Consider the following 6,818-nt stretch of genomic DNA (forward strand, 5'->3'; position numbering starts at 1 on the left):
ATATATATATATATATATATACGTATATAACTATATTAAGGGAACTATCTCCTACATGCTTGAAGATGCCGAGGCACTCAGATACTACTGATAAACTCCAAAATATACACAGGGTTGTAGTCAGGCGAGTGAAAAAAAATATTAAAACGAGTTATCTTTGATCTATACGTACCAAATATTTGTATGTGGACCTGTGAATCTGCTTTGTACAGGTATATGTAATAGGGTAATGACTAAAAAAATTTTTGAAATTGAACATGGCCAGGGTGACTTGCTATGAGAAATGATGAGAAAACAGTAACTAGCTGTTCATTATTTTTAACTTTCAAAAACCTCCCCCACCAACTGATATTTCTATTTTCATATGCATCACACTTGCATTGCCTTAGTCAAACTCACATTACGTTCGGCATTAGTGCTTCACACTATTTTATTAGATTTAAAGGAGTTTATGACTGAAGTTACTTCCTGACCAAATACCAATAACGATATATACAGTGGTAAAAGTTGTTTCACATCTTGAGTAGTATCATTTGTTGTTGAGATAATCCCTGATGCATTATTCTTTCTATTACAGATATCAAAATATATTACCAGTGAAATAAAAACATCAATCATGTCATTTAAGCAGTCAAGTCAAACAAGAAGTGGCAAAAAATATAACTAACTTTGAAATGCCTGTTAAAAAGCGAAGAATAATACCGAATGTGGAACATGAGTTGACTGAACTAACTAGAATCCCCAGAAAATCCAGCATTATTAGAAAGTATAATGCATTAGCAAAAGTTAAAAAATCCAGACATGCAAGAAATCAGCTCATTGCTCAGGAACTAGAGAATCTATGGAAAAAATTTGATTTTCCGTGTATAACATTTAAGTCTATTGTAAGAAAAGTAAATACTCTGTTGACAAGGCATGATACCCATTTGAAACGTCCGAGACTAGGTGAAAACTTTGAAGATTTGTTTGTCGTTACTAATCAACATGGCAATTGGTTATCTAAAGAAGACAAAGACTTTTACAGTACACAAATTCAAAGTGGCGGTATAACATCTCGGTTAGCTATGGTTCATCCTTCAAAGTGAACACCTTCCTCGTCAAGAGTGTCAGCTTCAACTTCACAAGCTGAAGCAGGTAAAGTAACATACCTAAAAAATTCTCAAATATTACACAAATTTTTTTGTATGCATTGATGACACTAATATGTTTCCAACTTCTTGCAGATACATCATCATCATCATCATCATCATCATCAGAAACCCCTACTTCTGATTCTGCAAAGGAAATCACATTACCAATAGACAAACAAGTTGGCATCTCTATACAACAACATCACTCAACTCAGAAAGTAACGAACTTGCTGAAAAAAAAAAAAAAAAAAGAATTTAAGCAGTCATAAAGCAGCCAACGTCTGCAAACAGCTGAGAGAGGAAGGAGTACTTCTCCCCACTCCGTCAGAGTCAGGAGTGTATAAAGCTGCTATGAAAGAGGCCGCAAAGATGAAGCAGGAACTAAAAGAAACTGCAGAAACTTTAAAAAATTACCAGTGGGTGCTCTATGAAGGGTAAAGAAAGACAAGCTGTTGTAGTGAAAAACAACACAAGAGAAATTAGATTAGCAGCACTAACTCTGAAGACTGGCAGAGCAGATACCATTTTTCAAGGACTAAAGGAAGTTTTGGATGATTAAGAATTGTGGCCAGTAATCAAAATGATCATCACAGACACATGTAGTGTAAATACAGGAAAGCGTACTGGAGTGGCCATCCAACTGCAGAACGAATTTGCAAAGCGTGGATATCCTGTACCTCAACACATTGGTTGCCAGCATCATGTGTTAGGCCGCCTCCTAAAACATGTGATGGATGGAAAAACTGCATCACCAAATATATCATATCCGTTCAGAGACGATTTAATAAAAACAACTATGAGGATTTGGTGACAGAATGGAAACAAGTCGAAGCAAAACTTGAAATGGATGATAAATCCAGGTTGGAGAGATGACCTTAAGTTTTTATTTGAACTTGGTCATGCTTTCCGATTTTATCCGCAACAAAACATTTTCTCAGAAATAAAATTTAGAAAACTTCCTAGTCTTAGAAATGCTCATTGGAATTCACGAGCAATCTTGGCTATGCTCACATAAATACTTCTACCACAAAGTAGAGAAAAGCTCTACGACGTGTGTTGTTTTATCAGCGAAAACTGGATGGAAATATGGCTTTGTGACCAAAAGTTTGACAGCATGACCTACCAGAAACTTTCAGAAGCAGTTTCTGAATATACTAAAGCAAGCAAATGTTTGAAAGTTAATTGGAATCTCGAAGAATCAGTAATTCAAGATGTTCAGCGTTCAAACATATGAGCTGGACGGGCAGTAAAAATAATGGAGGAATTAGATTGTAGGTCTTCTGAAAAATTAAATCTGCAATTTGTTTTAACCAACAAGGACCATTGAAAACTGCTGTTGTATTAGACTGCCCTTATTACATTAACAGTACATCTTATTACTTGAACACTTTTACAACGGTAAAAGTGTTGTCAAATATATTGTCATCGATAGGGGAGTTTTTTGTGTCAAAGAAAGAAATGATTATGATTTTTTGTCATTATACCATAAAGTTCACCTTCTGGCCTTACTCGATTTGAAAAAAGTCATCACCCCAATGTATAATTATTTGTATTTATATTTCTCATGTATTGTATTGATAAAGGAAAAAACCCTATTTTATGGCTTTAATCCAGGAACTGGACCCAATTCACAATTAACGTGAAGTCTTTTTAATATTTTTTTTCACTCGCCCGACCACAACCCTGTGTATATTTTGGAATTTTTCTGTAGTATCTAAGTGCCTCGGCATTTTCAAGCATGTAGGAGATATCAATTTAATGTATAAATTACCAATAAAATTTTATTGCATACTGTCTACCTAAAAAAGATCATTATCGTGATTTTATCCTTCTATTCTATATATATATATATATATATATAACCGTCTAAGTGATAAAAATATCCGATTTACTACCGGTATAATTACCTATGTTAACCCTGGGCATACATATGCAAGCATATTATACTCACAGGATACAGCCAATGACAAAGATAAACATGAGTTTATCAGGAATCAAATTTAAATTAAGCTGAAAATGGAGAAACCTTGATCAACAACAATTGACTACCATAGATTATCATTTTTTAATACAAGACTTTATCCCATCTAACAGCCGTTTTTGCTTCCAATGTTCTACGGTGTTGCCATTGAAAATTCTGAGAATAATATTCGTCATATTTTGTAAGACATCCGATCTGGAACATGGAGCTTCATCAGAGTGAAGGAAATACATAAAAGAAAAGAAGAAGGGCCTCGAGAAGAAGAATGAAGGCTTAATATATTTAAATCATACTATTTTGTAGTGTAACGCTTCAGGACGTTGAGCAAATGACTAAACTAGAAATATAAATTGGTGAGCTAATCTTTCTTTGGGAGTAACAGGGTGTATAAATAATAAAAAAGTAAAACAAATACTTTACCATAACAGGATACACCAATAGGTCTTGCATGTACTTGGTGACCCTGTCAGTGCAGGGACCACTTAAAAGAACCCAGTCCATGCTGTAAAGTGAGTGGTATTCGGAAGAGCATCCAGCTGTAAAAACCCTGCCAAAACTGACCTTGCTTGTGCTTGTGCCACGTAAAAATCACTACTCACCTCACCTGTGCTTGTGTCACATAAAAAAGCACTAAGTCCACTCTGCTGAGTGGTTGGTGTTAGGAAGGGCATCCAGCTGTAAAAACCCTGCCAAAACAGTTACAGAAGTCTGGTGCAGGCTTCGGCCTGGCCGGCTCTTGTGGTACCGTCCCACCCGCGGTAGCATGGAACACGGTCGTTAAATGATGATGATGAGATGATGATATGTATATATATATGTACGTATGTATGTGTGTGTACGTGTGTGTGTGTGTGTGTGTGTGTGTGTGTGTGTGTGTGTGTGTGTGTGTGTGTGTGTGTGTGTGTGTGTGTGTGTGTGTGTGTGTGTGTGTGTGTGTACATAAATGGATCCATACAGATGTTACGTACGTTTCCGTAAATGAACATCATTTATTTTATATTACATACAAAGTTATGCAATATATAGGCGCAGGCGTGGCTATGAGGTAAGAAGTTTGTTTTCCAAGCACAAAGTTTCAGGTTCAGTTCTACTCAGTGGTACCTTGGGCAAGTGTTTTCGACTATAGCTCCGGGTTGACCAAAGCCTTGTGAATGATTTGGTAGGCAGAAACTGAAAGAAGCCCGTCGTGTATCAATATATATGTGCGTGTGCGCGACAACTGGTGTTGGTTTGTTTACGTCCCTGTAACTTAGCAGTTGAGTAAGACATCGATAAAATAGGTACCAGGCTTTAAAAACATAAATACTGGGGGTCGATTCGCTCGACTAAAACCTTTCAAGGCGGCGTCACAGCATGCCCGCAGTCGAATGACGAATGACCGAAGCAATTGAAAGGTAAAAGATATGAAATATATGCGACATACGAAATGACATTGTCGTCCATTCACTTCCACAGACATCCTGATTTGAATCACAATGAACTTTTGTAATAAACCTGCGGTGCAGGTTAGATTTTCACCACTTCGTGGGCTGGTCAACAATATGCAAATTAACCAAATGTATCTAATTTTTCATCAACAAACTTTCTAGCATATTATCTGGCAGATAAGTCTTAAGTCAATTAAAGTAAAGATAAATCCGTAAAATATTTCATGTAGTTCAAAATATATAGCGCTCAGCGGTAATTCACTTGCTATTATGACCTGTCTGGCAACATTGGTCAGTTTAATAACCGAAACAGATTAAAATAATGTTGTATATTTATAGAAAATTTAGATAATTTAATAATCACACACATAGCACGAATATATACGATACATACATGATACAAAACCACATTAAAATACAAATCCAAACCCGAAGAAAACACTAACATGAGTGAAGAAAAAAAATAAAAGAAAAAGAGAAGAAAGAGAAAGAAAGGAAAAAGAAACATCAATTCAACACTAAGTGCTTCAAATGGTCGCACACCACGTGATTTAACAGAACGTTCTGAAGCAAGCCACCACGCTAGCGGCATCGCTACGGGAAATGGCGAGGTTAAGGTGGAACAGCAAAGCACCCACACGAGTACCATTTGACACCTCGGTAAGGCAAGCTGCCAATAACGACAAGAACTTCGTTGTTTGCGGTTCAGTCCCTCCAGACATCTCAAGCACTACAGGCTAGAATAGATAGTTCACCGACAGGTCCCGAAACTTGAGGATTTTGTTCCGTTCGGCTACGGAAATAGTAACCCTTCCCATTTACCGCAGCATCCAGGATGTGGGTGAGAACAAAGGAGTCACAGACTGTGGTGTCCCATATGAGACACCTACCTCTTATATCTGATTTCATTTCATCACTTCTGGATAATCCCGCCCACTCCAGAACAGAGGGGATAATAACCCGAGCCAGGGCCCGCTTAATAAGTTTAGCTCGGTGTGACGAGTGAAACGACCAGCATTTAGGCGGCAAAACAAACCATGAAGGCTTGTGGAGTCGAGGGGGCCTACCACAGCGACTTCTCAGTCTCTCGCTGAGGTCGGCTCCCACTCTGAGTGCAATGGAGATATGAAGCTCATCCAGACTGAGTAGACTACTAATGTTGGCTACAGGCAGGGCATCAATCCAGTCCCCCGAGAGTTTCGCACTTGCAGAAAGTAGGCGACACTTTGAAAATTGATCAGACTGCTCAAAAAGAGAGTTGAAAGTAGCACCTGCGTGCAGATTGCCTCATACTCTCTGCTTCCGTCTATCCTCAGCTGTATCAGGAGTTGACGAACCCAGCACTCTCCACTGTAGCAGAGCTTCATTCATATCCCTGTTGGAACTAATCATTGTTGGAAAGGAGAAGATGTTGCCTACCAAAGGGGAGCAAGTGCGGATGGAGGAAAGAAAAAAGAGAAAAGATATAGAGCTGGCTCAAGGTACCGGTATCTTGGGCAGTCGCCCGGTGCGCCATGTGCAGGGGGTGCCAAGGAGAGTATGACAAAGACAAGGAAATTTCCACGACCGTCAGCTTGTACACGTCGAAGTTTAGCTTGCCCGTGGCAAGCTAAACCTAGAACCACAAACCGTTTGGGTAAAGCAGTCTAGTGGCGGGACTCTGGAGAGAGTCTGCTATTGACCAAGCATTCGAGTTCCCTGAAGATTGATCAAGGTTAGTAATCTTGGATCGAAAGATGCACCCGAAAGCTCGGTCAGTGATTGGGATTCTAAGACAGTAAGACGTTGATGAGGGAGGACCGTGACAGAGGGGAAGAATGTAAACAGGTTTACAGTTTGCTAATGTAAAGCTCGATGGTTGAGGTGCCAGAGCTTGCATTTGAAACTGTTGAAGCTAAGGCCCCTACGATCAAGTTTTTCACTCCTCATCCTCGCAATTACAAAGAACTTATTAGGAGCTCCCACCCAAACAAGCATCATCAAGATACCAGACATCCTAGTCCAGATCACCTCCCATTTTGGTAACGTCATCAGTGCAAATAGAACAGGTCCAAGCGGATCACCTAATAGTACTCCGGACGCAGATGGGATGAGATGATCACCAAAAGAGAGGTGGGAGGTGGGGATGGCTCCCGATAAGCCTGCCAAGCAAAGTGGAAGAGCTGTGGGGCATTTTCGCTTACTGCACCAGGGATGACATCTCGACTGATGGAATTGAAAGTGTGTATGTATGCACATATGTGTATTTATGTGTGTGTATATATATATATATATATATAT

General features: G+C 39.0%; 1 long non-coding RNA gene across 1 annotated transcript in view; it reads left to right on the forward strand.

Moving 5' to 3' along the window:
* LOC128249446 (uncharacterized) overlaps window positions 1-1,400 on the forward strand; it is a 2,651-nt gene extending 1,251 nt beyond the window's left edge. Inside the window, exon 2 of the long non-coding RNA XR_008265570.1 lies at window positions 578-1,400. This is a non-coding gene — a long non-coding RNA (uncharacterized LOC128249446). The remainder of the gene's footprint in view (window positions 1-577) is intronic.
* Window positions 1,401-6,818: the final 5,418 nt, after the last annotated feature.

The sequence above is a fragment of the Octopus bimaculoides genome, chromosome 14 (genome assembly GCF_001194135.2).
Source record: "Octopus bimaculoides isolate UCB-OBI-ISO-001 chromosome 14, ASM119413v2, whole genome shotgun sequence".
Taxonomy (NCBI): Eukaryota; Metazoa; Mollusca; class Cephalopoda; order Octopoda; family Octopodidae; genus Octopus; species Octopus bimaculoides.